Genomic DNA, 10961 nt, shown 5'->3' on the forward strand with positions numbered 1-10961 from the left:
GAGGTGGAAGAAACTGGAGCCTATTACACAGAGCAAAGTAAGAAAGAAAAACACCAATACAGTATATTAATGTATATGTAATTTAGAAAGATGGTAACGATGACCCTATATGTGAGAAAGCAAAAGAGACACAGATGTAAAGAACAGACTTTTGGACTCTGTGGGAGAAGCCGAGGTGGGATGATTAGAGAGAATAGCATTGAAACGTATATTATCATATGTGAAATAGATCGCTAGTCCAGGTTCAATGTATGAGACAGGGTGCTCAGGGCCGGTGCACTGGGATGACCCAAGGGATGGGATGGGGAGGCAGGTGGGAGGGGGGGTCAGGATGGGGAACACGTGTGCACCCGCGGCTGAGTCATGGGAGTGTATGGCAAAAACCACCACAATATTGTAATTATCCTGCAATTAAAATTTTAAGAAGAAAAAAAAAAATTTTTAAAGAAAGCGTTTTCTTCAATTATTTTTTGATGAGTTTTTAGTTGGAGTATAGTTTATTGACAGTGTTGTGTTTCTGCTGTACAACAACGTGGATCAATTGTACGTATACATATATCCACTCTTTTTTAGATTCTTTTCCCATATAGGACATTAGAGAGCACTGAGTAGAATTCCTGTGTTAGACAGTAGCTTCTTACCAGTTCTCTGTTTCACATTTAGTAGTGTGTATACGTCAGGCCCAATCTCCCAGTTTGTCTCTCCCCCTTCAACTACTTTAAAATCAAAAACTTCTCTTGATCATTAAGAGGGTGAAAAGGCAAGCCACCTTGAGATCGACATATACACACTGTGACATTTAAAATAGATAACCAACAAGGTCCTACTGTATAGCACAGAGAACTCTGCTCAATATTATGTAGCAGCCTGGATGGGCGGGGAGTTTGGGGGAGAGTGGATACATGTATGGCTGAGTCCCTTTGCTATTCACCTGAAACTATCACAATATTGTTAATCAGCTATACTCCAATATAAAATAAAAACTTTTTATATTTTTAAATAAATAAAATATTAACAAACAAGCAAACCCCCAAATGGCAAACCACGAGCAGGAGAAGATATTTGCAACACCCGTTGCCAACAAAGAGCGAGGATCTAGATTATCGAAAGAATGCCTGTCAATCAGTGTGAACAAGACAAACACTTTAAAAAAAAAAGCAAAGGACTCGAATCAACTTTTAAGAAAAAAAAAGGGGGGGTGAAATACAGATGGTTAGTAAATGTAGGAAAAAGTGCTCAGCCTCAGCAAGCAGAGACATGCAGATAAAACCCACAATGAGACACCGCCCAGGAAGGCCACCTGGAATTGTAGGCTGATGCTATCACTGGGGAAATTGGTCTGACATCATCACTTATCTCTGATGCCGAAGCTGGGACTGGCCCGGGGACAGCATTGCCTTAGATCGTACACACAGCAGGAGCGGGTGTGAGAGCGTGCTCAGCAGCCGTGTCTGGCACAGCCCGAGTATCTATCACCAGTAGAATGGATGAATACATGTGGCCTATGTATTTCTATATGGGATGTTATTGGAAACAACAGGAACAGAAGGAAGGACAGCCATGCAGCAGCATGGATGATCCTGAACATGTGCCAAGTGAGCGAGCCAGACCCCCACAGAGCCTTATATGATCCTTTTATGGTGAAATTCAAAAATAGGCAAGAAATTATAACACTGGAGGATGTACTTTAATGGTCAAAGTATCAAGACAGTGAGTACCATAATGTTACCATAGCAACCAGGATGTAGATGCCTTTGGTGGCACTAAAGGGATGTACTGAGGCTTTGGGATTGTTGCCAACATTCTAGTTCTTGACCCATGTGGTGATTACATGTTTTGCTTTAAAATAATTCACATTTACAGATATATTTTTCTCTATGTTTTATATTTTACAATTTTAAAAGGTTTTTTTCTTTTCTGTTTGAAAAGGATGTATAGTAAAAGTGACTGTCCTAGTTTTGCATGAGTGGGATGACTTACCAATGACAGCATCACACGGTTTGTTTTTTTTTTTTTTTGGCCTCAACCGTCAGCTTGTGGAATCAAACTTGTGTCCCATGCGTTGGGGAGGTGGAGTCTTATCCACTGGACCACTAGGGAAGTCCCCCACACATGATTTTTAAAAAGGCCATAGTTGGAACAGTCCAGAAGAAAGGCAAGACAAGGTGAGCTGGGAATCTGAGGCAGAGAGAGAACTCTGGGATGATAGTGGCACCGACGTTGAAGACGAGACGCTTGAGTTAGAAGTCACTTCCAGAAAAGTAAGAGTGAAAAAAGTTTTTTCAAGATAATAATTTATCCGAAATGTGGCTTGAAAATAAGTACATGAAGCCAAGTTAGCAAATATTATAGACATGTATCTCATTGTCATCCTCAAAAAACCGAGCCCAAGTGAGCCGTATCCTTTGCAGGTGCTTCTCTCGGGGAAAGAGCAGGGTCCCCCGCGTTCACACAGCCCCCGAACCCTGCCTGACAGCATCCTCGGGTTCCCGGAGGGAGAGTGATTTGCCCACATTCACACAGCCGCTCAGGATTCTTGGATCGCAAACCAAACCGTGAAAGAGGATCCCTGGTGATGGGTTTTGTTTAGCTTGTGGAGTCTGCACCAGGCGGCCAAACCAGGTTCAGAAAACAGGCAGAAGCCAAGGGCCCCTGAAGCTGCGGGGCCATCTGATCGGGAGGGGTGCAGCGCGGCTTTCCGGGCATTAGGGTTTCTCTGATGGGGCGGTAGTTTAGCCGAGGCCAGGACACAGTGAAGGGGTGAGGATGCGGGGAGGGAAGTGGACAGAGCGAACGCCAAGTGCAAAGGCCTGGAAGCAGGGACTTTGGCCAGCTGACTGGAGCCAGGGCGCAGGCGGCCTCGAGGGAGGTGGCCTCTGGGGCCATGGCAAGCCCATGAGCTCGTACTGCTCTGCAGGGACCCGTTACTGTGAAGGGTGCACAAGGGTGGTTGTAACACAGAAGTGGAGGAGTGAATGTGTGTGTGCTTGCCAAGTCGCTTCAGTCATGTCAGACTCTGCGACCCTGTGGACTGTAGCCCGCCGGGCTCCTCTGGCCATGGGGAGAACACTATAGTGGAGTGAGTCGCCGTGCCCTCCTCCAGCGGATCTTCCCGACACAGGGATCGAACTCAGGTCTCTCATGCCTCCTGCCTTAGCGGGAGGGTTCCTTACCGCTAGTGCTACCTGGGCAGCGGGGGAAGTGATAGACCGTGTCTAGCTTTCACTGACTTCACTGTCTACTCAGGGTGGCCCCTGAGCTCTCTACCTCTCCCCCCATAAAACTCCTTCCCTGGAATGGGAGCTGACATGTAACAACCTTCTAGCTGGCAGAATAATGCAAAGAGAAAGGGATTTGGCAGGTGTAATTACAATACCATATCAGTCTAGTCTGAGTTATTCAGAATGAAGATTATCCTGGGTGAGCTTGGCTTATTTATGTAAAAGCCCTTTGCAGAGGGACTTCACTCTTTGAGGCAAGAAACTCTCTCTTCTGATGGCCTTGCAGAAACAAACAGCCAGGCTGTGAGCAGCCCCTGGGGGACCATGGGCAGCCTCTAAATCCAAGGGCGGCCCACCGTCAAGAAGCTGGCTCCCTCAATCAGCAGCTTCCAAGAAGGGAATCCGGCCGGCAGCTTGCATGGGCCGACAGCAGATCCTTGTCACTCAGACCTCCAGGTAAGACTGCAGCCCAGTCGGTCGCAAACTCGTGAGACCCCCGAGCAGATGACCAGTGAAGCCGAGCCCGGACTCCTGACCCAGAGAACCTGCGAGATCATTGATGGGGCGCTGTGTTCAGCTGCTAAGTCTGTGGTCTTCTGCCGGGTAGCACAGAAAGCTAACCCAGGGGGCAGCTGCTGGCAAAGAGGTGTGCTGTTCCTCCTCCTGTTATAAAGTGACACTGCTTACTTGTTTCTGTGGACCAAGGGACAAAGCCACTGGCCTCCCAGAAAGCGGGACGTGTCCACACTGGTGGTCACTCAAGAAGCAGGCGGGGTCTGCCCTAGCACTCACACAGACCAGCCAGGGAGCGGGTGAGCTCAGCAGGGTGCTCCCGGATCGTGCAGCTGTCTCCCCAGGTGTCCAGGAGGACTCAACCCTTCATTTCATTAGGCGGCCTTGTTAATTTTCACACAACACTAACATAGCAAACATGACTCTTTAATAATGCTAACAGGTCAAGTCACTAATTCATAATGACAGGACTGCGTTACTCAAACAGAAAAACCCAGAGATGGATTATGTAATGGCCCAAGAATTTCGCTTGACTTTTTCCATAAGAAGTTACAGAATACCATCAAGCAGGACTATAGATGGCATAGTTTTAGGGGAGATAGAAGGTGGAAAAGAACCTAAGTGAAGGGTTTGCGCTTTCAAATCTGATCGATGCAGCAAATGATGTTTACCTATAAACAGCAACTTTAATCTGATGGCCCTGGGAAGAGCAGTCTAGATCCGGCTACATCCAGGAATTCCTCCATCTATAACCAAAATATCTTAACCCAGCTGATGAGAGACTGTGTTCTTCTCTGGGGCCTATCAGTCCTGGAAAAGTATCAAAATAAATATAGCTGTAACCTGAAAAAGGTATTTGAAAAAAAAAGAGAGGGAATAGTGAAGATGTTAGTTAAATCCATGATGTTGCTACTTGGGGTAAGAGGTTGGCTTGGTAATCATTGCATTAATATATCCTTTATTTGTTGTCTGAGGTGTTTGCAATATTCAAAAGAATCTAACCATGCCATACTTATAACTGCAGGTTACACTGTTTAATAAGAGAACCTCTTTAACGTATTTGCAATTGTTATTTAGATGTGCCCAAAAAGAGAGATTTGTAAAATCTGGTTCACTGAACAAGAATTGAGTTCAACAGAGTGCACGGCACATGGGCACTCCTGGGAAATCATCAACAAGGGAAAGGAAACTGCTATCTGATCTGAGGGGTGGGGGGCTGGGCTTTCAACGAGCAGGGACATATACACTGGTCAGAAAGAGGACAGAGATCATGGGATCTCGAAGGAGGAGAAAGCTCTCCAGGGGAAAAAGCAAATTGCACAACAAAACAGAAAGGTGAGCCCATGTGGGGAAAAAGTCAACCCTTGTCAATTACACCTATGCGTGTTTTTGTTTAGTCTAAGTCTTATCCAACTCTTTGTGACCCCGTGGTCTGCAGCCCACCAGGCTCCTCCGTCCATGGGATTCTCCAGGGCAAGAATACTGGAGTGGGTGGCCATTTCCTTCTCCAGGGGATCTTCCTGACCCAGGGATCGAACCCACATCTCCCGAGCCTGCTGCATTGCAGGCAGATTCTTTACCACCGAGCCACCTGGGAAGCCTTGCATACACGTGTAACAAAAGCGATGACAATTCCCACCTTAAGCCATTCGCCAAAACTTCCGGGCTGGTGGGGGGGGAGGGCAGTCAGACCGCACCTGCAGTCAGTGCTGCGTGTGCCACAGTCCTGCGCAGGGTCCCCGGCAGCACCTGGGGCTCCGAGGCAGCCCCACACTCCGCTGACAGCCGCCCACTCAGCTGTTGTGTCCTCTCACAGAGATCCGCTGAAGTACCTCATTTTACTTGGGAGTACCTTGGACTGCAAGGAGATCCAACCAATCCATCCCAAAGGAAATCAGTCCTGGGTATTCACTGGAAGGACTGATGCTGAAGCTGAGGCTCCAATACCTTGGCCACCTGATGCGAAGAGCCTATTCATTGGAAAAGACCCTGATGCTGGGAAGATTGAAGGTGGGAGGAGAAGGGGACGACAGAGGATGAGATGGGCTGGATGGCATCACCGACTTGATGGACATGAGTTCGAGCAAGCTCGGGGAGCTGAGATGGACAGGGACTGGCACGCTGCAGTCCATGGGGTCACAAAGAGTCGGACACGACTGGGCGACTGAACTGACCTCGTTTTACAGGTGAGGAAACTGAGTCACAAGTGGGCTCCTCCTTAGTGGGCCAGGACACGCAGCCCCGAGATGGAAGAACAGGCTGTGTCCCCTTTGAAAGAGAGACCACACCGTTAGACCTGCCACAGGCTGCAGGCCCTGGTTCCTCCAGGTAGGAAGACAGAAGGAGACCCGTTTTAGGAAAGGGCACCTCTTCTACATGAGAGGTGAGGGTTCCCGAGCCAGAGGCACCAAGACCCAGTCCTACGCTGCAGCATCCAGCTCAGCTGGTGTGATCGTGGGAACTGCAGGGAAAGCCCAGCCTTGGAAGTGGGTTCCTCGGGCAGGGCGGCCCGTGGGGAGCTGCGGCACCCTCCATGCGGTGCCGCACCTGTCAGCGCTTTGCACGGCAGCAGCTGAAGATCACGGGACATGCCTCTGGGCTCCTCTCGCCAGCTCCACGCACAGCCCCCCACCCTCCCCTGCCACCGGCGCCCTCCTCCTGGCGGAGCTGCAGAACCCCCGGCCTTTCCTTGGGTCTCTGTGGAAACCAGAGAAGGAACTTGTCCTTGGAAAGCAAGGGGAGCCACCCAGGAAAGCAAAGCAGGGAGCGGCGGGCCCATTCGAGGGGCGCCTGCTTCCTGGGGCCTCTGCTTGCTGACAGTCCTGCCCCGGCCGCCACTCTCGGGGACCGGGAGAGCCTGCCCCCTTGGGTCCTCACCTGGCGTCTCCGAGACTCTTCTGTGACCCCCTGGACCATAGGCCGCCAGGCCCCTCAGTCCATGGGATTTGCTAGGCAAGAGTACTGGAGGGGGTTGCCGTTTCCTTCTCCAGGAGGTCTTCCCAGCGCAGGGATGGAACCTGTGTCCTGTGCTGGCAGGCATAGCCCCCGGGAAGTCCCTACCACTCGTTGTTTTTGTGTTCGTTGCTCAGTCTTGTCTGACTCTTGGTGACCCCCTGGGCCATAGGCCGCCAGGTTCCTCTGTCCACAGAAGTCTCCAGGCAAGAATACCACTCCTAAGTCTTGGCTTTTATCAAGGATCTCTGGGCAGTGGTATTAAACGGGCTCCTCTCCGAGAGCCCCAGCTGCCGGAGGTGGAATCCAGACTGTGGCTTCTTCCCAGCGGTGGTGACTGCAGGCTCAGAACCTGAGAACCCTGGATTGTGAGGCCGCATTCTGTGCCCCCGAGGCTGGCCCTGCCCCACTCCTCCCGGCCTTCTGCCCGCGATGGCCCCACCCCCGGGGCCTTCTGCGTCCCTCATTCATGTCGCCCCCCGCCTCCTGGTCTCTTCTGCTGGAGCATAAGGGCGCTCTTCCCGGCCCCGTCCGCGGGCTCCCTCCTCCCGCCCAGGGGCCCTTCGCTGAAGCCAGCCATGTCCACCGTGCAGGCGGCAGGTAGGAGCAGGGAGGGCGGGCCGGGCCGGGGAGGGGATGGAGGGGGTGGGGGAGAGGGTCCTGCCTCCTTCCTGAGGACCCCTGCCCTCCTCAGTCCTCCTGGCCCACCCGTTTTTCAAAGCCAGGGCCTCGTGGATTCTGCTTCTCTCTGCGGTTGCAGGAAAAGCGAGTTGTAGGGCTTGCTGACAGAATAATGACCGGGAGAGCCCAGATCAAGGCCCTCCCCGCCCTGCAGGGCCCTGAGCGATCACGCGCTGGGGGGTGGCCCACAGAGGCCCCCTCCGGACCCCAGGCCGTGCCCTCTCCGCTCGGTGTGGGAGTGGTCATTCACTTGCCCCCAACCAGAGAGATGCCCAGGTGTCACCAAATTCACTGCTTTGGTAAAACGTTACAAGTCCATGCGGCGGCAGATTTCAGAGAGAAATCCCTTCTGTCAGTCTGAGTACCTTTCACTAACATGTGGCAGAGGGTGGGAATTCTCCCCTGAAAGATGCTCTGTCATCACAGAAAACAGAGCGGGTCCCAAAGAGCAGGCGTCGTCTTAACAAGCGTCTCCCTACTATCTGGACACTGGCTTCTTAAGACTTTTTCAATGTGGACCATTTTTACATCTTTACTGAGTCTGTTACAACACTGCTTCTGTTTTTTATGTTTTGTATTTTTGGCCACGAGGCATGTGGGACCTTAGCTCTGGACCAGGGAGCAAACCTGCATCCCTTGCATTAGAAGGTTGAGTCTTAACCACTGGCCCACTGGGGAAGTCCCTGGGTCCTTTGATTCTGTAAAACTGGGAATGGCCTTCGGGAATGATCCAGACCTATTTCTAGCCCGAGGGGCACACCTCATGGTTTCTGGAGCAGAGGGACCTGGGTGTGAACCCTCACCCAGGCAGGCAAACTTGAGCTCCGTTAGACGTTCATGGAACATCCGGCAGGTTCCAGGCACGGGGGTGCAGAAATAAGACACGAGGGGCTCAGTGGACCCGACTCAGTGGGGAGATGAACTGTCTCCTCAAGTTGGGGTGGTACCCAAGTATCACAGCCTTGATACGAGGCGAGGGTCCCTGCAGTGTCCACCCACACTCAGAGTGGGACACCCGTGGACTTTGCCCTTGAAACGGCGCTTCTGTCGTGGAAGGTGAGGTGAAGCTGCCCCCAGGAGAGGGGACACTGTTATAATCCTGAGGGATGCTGAGCGTCTCTGTGTAAGGAAGCCGGGCTTCCAGAGGCAAGGTGACTTGTCACATGGGGAGCGTGTGGGACAGGCAGAACGGGGACGGAGCACGCTTCCTCCCACAGAGCACCCTGCTCTGCTCCTCTGATCGTGGCAGTGACGAGAGGCGTTCGGTTCACCGTGCGTGTGGCCGCCACAAACGTGCGGACCTCGTGTGTCAGCCGTGCTTGGTCTAGACGCGTCAGTGACATCTTTTGGTACTGCAGGGCTGCTCAGAGGTGTTGAGGTCAGGTGCTTGGTAACTTACTTAGCTAGAAACTTGCCATCCACAACTGACTCTGTTCTTGTGAGAGTTACTAGGAAATTCTGACTTCAAGAGATGACTTCTGTGGCCCACTGCACGAGTGGTTGTGTTCCCCCAGGCAGGATTATGCAGAGAGGACACCTCTGAGAGGATGAAGGGTGTGAAGGTGTTTTACTCTTAGATCTTAAGAAATTCATTTTTGGCTGCAGTGGGTCTTCGTTGCTGCGAATGGGCTCTCTCTAGCTGTGGCGGACGGGGCTCCTGTCTAGGTGCGGTGCGTGACCTCCTCACCGCTGGGCTCTCTCTAGCTGTGGCGGACGGGGCTCCTCTCTAGTTGCGCTGTGCGGGCGCCTCACTGTGGCAGCTACTCTTTTTGGGCAACACGGGCTCTACAGCTCGCAGGCTCAGCAGCTGTGGTTCGAAGGCTTAGTTGCCCCGCGGCACATGGGATCTTCGTTCCTGGACTAGGGATCGAACCCATGTTTCCGGCATCGGCAGGCGGATTCTTAGCCACTGAACCACCAGGGAAGTCCCAGTATGGATTTAAATACAGTAATACATCCAGGCGGATCCCAGAGGTATTTTGGGTTTTGGTTCACTGCAATAAAGTGAGTCACAGTTTTTTTTTTCTTTCCCCAGTGCATATAAATGTTATGCTTACAACACCCTGTAGTCTGTTAATAGCATTATGTCTAAAAACATACATACCTTAATTTTTCTATCGAAGGATAATGGCTTGACAGAATTTTGCCGTTTTCTGTCAAACCTCAACGTGAATCAGCCATAGGTATACATGTACCCCCTCCCTTTTGAACCTCCTCCCCCATCCCCATACCTTAAAGATACTTTATTAAAAAACACTAACCATCATCTGAGCCTTTAGTGCGTCACAGCTGTGACATCAAAGACCACTGAGCACAGATCACCATCACAAATGTAATGATAACGAACAGACTTGAAATATCGGGACAGTTACCAAAATGTGACAGAGACGTGAGGTGAGCGTGTGCTGTTGTAAAACTGGTTCTCACAGACTTGCCACGGGCTTCACTTTCTTCAATTAAAAAAAAAAATGCAGTATCTGCAAAGTGCACCGGACGAGGTCTTGCCTTTACTTTCAGTAAGACTCACCACATGACTTGCACAAAATTGTCGCCTGTGTGGTATAAGAAACACCTGTGCTTAATTTATAAAATATTTAGAAAGATTTGTCTGGTAGAACTATAAGGCTGGCCACAGGCTTACCATCAAACTGAAAACTCAGTGTTTATCTAAGAGAAACATTTAGCAAATATTTGGTAAGGGCTTTCTCTGAGCCAGGCAGTCTGTAATCAGTTACAGTCTTGGATTTTGAAATGTTATTTGCTTCCTTCTTCTTTTTTTTTTTTTGCCACAATCCCAACCATGTGAGGTTGTAACTTCTTGAATGTGTGAGCAGCCCATGTGATGGGCTGTTAGTACTTCTCAAAGCCTGCCAGAAAGCACACCATCCTGGTTTTGGTGTCCTCTGACTACAGCCGAAGACAGTTCTTGCTGACTGTCAAGGTCTGCAGGGAGGACAGTGGGAGCTTCGCTGCCCCTAGCCAGGGGACATCGCGTCCACTACCTGACCATGTGGACCCAACCATGTCCCCTGCCGAGGGCTCGCAGCAAAACATGCACACAGACCAGTGAAAACCATATTCCCACTTCTGTGGAACTGGCAACGCTAATATATATATTTTTTGGTTAATGTACTCATGATGTAAAAGTGGATTAGGAGCAGAATTTCAGCGATCTGAAAAATATGCACAGGAGAGAAGTAATTTTTTTTTCTATTTTTAAAAATGTTTGACTTTGCTGGGTCTTCGCCGTGGCGCAGGCTTCTCTCCAGCTGTGGCCCCCTGGCGGCACACGGGCTGCTCACTGCTGTGGCCCTCCCGCTGCAGAAGCACGGGCTCTAGGGCCTGCAGGCTTGCATAGGCACGGATTCTGGGCTCCAGAGCACAAGCTCAGTAGTTGTGGCACATGGGCTTAGTTGCTTCTCGGCACATGGGATCTTCTTGGAACAGGGATCGAACCTGCATCTCCTGTGCTGACACGCAGAATCTTTACTGCTGTGCCACAAGGAGGTGTTTCCAAGTCTTCTTCAAGAACTGTTTCTGTTAAAACGAGCATCCAGTGGCTGGCCTTTCTGGCGCACCTGGCATGGAGACCCG

The sequence above is a fragment of the Capricornis sumatraensis genome, chromosome 3, assembly GCF_032405125.1.
Source record: "Capricornis sumatraensis isolate serow.1 chromosome 3, serow.2, whole genome shotgun sequence".
Taxonomy (NCBI): Eukaryota; Metazoa; Chordata; class Mammalia; order Artiodactyla; family Bovidae; genus Capricornis; species Capricornis sumatraensis.